The sequence below is a fragment of the Sprattus sprattus genome (genome assembly GCF_963457725.1).
Source record: "Sprattus sprattus genome assembly, chromosome: 4".
Classification (NCBI taxonomy): Eukaryota; Metazoa; Chordata; class Actinopteri; order Clupeiformes; family Clupeidae; genus Sprattus; species Sprattus sprattus.
In genome coordinates, this window is record NC_137923.1 from 40390685 (window position 1) to 40391940 (window position 1256).

The 1256-nt window shown below is 42.1% G+C and overlaps 1 protein-coding gene across 1 annotated transcript in view; it reads left to right on the plus strand.

Moving 5' to 3' along the window:
- Window positions 1-320: 320 nt before the first annotated feature.
- tinagl1 (tubulointerstitial nephritis antigen-like 1) overlaps window positions 321-1256 on the plus strand; it is a 29982-nt gene continuing 29046 nt past the window's right edge. The window contains exon 1 of the mRNA XM_080837740.1: window positions 321-504. The gene's annotated coding sequence lies outside the window, so the exon portion shown is untranslated. The remainder of the gene's footprint in view (window positions 505-1256) is intronic.

Genomic DNA, 1256 nt, shown 5'->3' on the forward strand with positions numbered 1-1256 from the left:
GGGAGAGTGCGTTTGTGAAAAGGGAAAAAAAGAGAGATATAATGAGAGAGAAAAAGAGGGGAAAAGAGAAAGTAAGAGAAGTAAAATAGTTGGGGGGGAAGTTACAGTAAGAGTGGGAGCGAGTCTGACTATGAGAGAGAGGGAGAGAGTGGAAGAGAGAGAGAGAGCGAGTAAGAGAGAGAGAGGAGGGGTTGGGGAGGAGGGATTGTCCGTTCTCCTGGCTCTATATAGAGCTGGCAGTAGGCTTGTCAGACAGCAGAGCGTAAGTGACTCACAGGCAGTGGAGGGGGAAAGAAAGAGAGAGAGAGAGAGAAAGTGAACACGATTGAGTCTGAAACCTGAAGCCCTCTACCTGCGTGTGTGTGTGTGTTGTGTTGTTTTTGACATAGGCAAAACAGCTAGATTGGAGAGAGTTTTTTGCCATTGGATTTACAGCAACAGGAGAGTGAGAGAGAGAAAGAGAGAGAGAGACAGAGTTATTTTCTACTGCGAAGGCAACGGAAGGTAAGTACACTTTCCTCTTTCTTTTTCTGCTCTTGTATAGTGGAGTCTTTCATCTAAGCCTCAACCGTCTGTCCAATATCCTGGGCAGAAAACAGGTGCGCATTGCAGACTGCTGAAGAACTTCATATTTCTTTGCAGTAAACTTGGGACAGTGTTAACCTGCACAGAGATCTATTGGTCAAAGAGTCTTTCTGCTTCACAGTGGTATTCCAACATAGGACAAGCATAGGATACAGGACTCAAGCATAGGACTCATGGCAACATCTTTCTACTTCAGATGATTTAGTTAAGATGGCGGTATTTGATTTTCTAATATTTAAAAAACCTATGCATGAATGTGTGCCATAAATCTGGACTAAATTGTAACTCCTTGATGTTACACCACAGGTCATAAACATACATTTTCAAAGTGAGAAGACTTAGTACTTACATGAACATGAAACTTAAATTAATATTTGTCAGACTGAGGGGTTTAGTTTAATTTTTTTAAGAATTTAAACCGGTTCCTCACCTCAAAGGTGACATGAGTGGCCCCCAAATTGAGACATACAGTGGTTAGTGTGGGATCATTGTATCAGATATATGTTACCGATAAAAATCAGCTGAGATTAGCAGAGGTGTCTGGTACATTGTAGGACTGGCCAGAGCTTGTTTTTACTGTCAGCTGTGATAGTCGGGTTTATAGCTGAAAATCTGAGTCCTTGACTCGGAACACTCTAGAAGCACTTGACTTTCTGAGTAGGGCAAAGTTT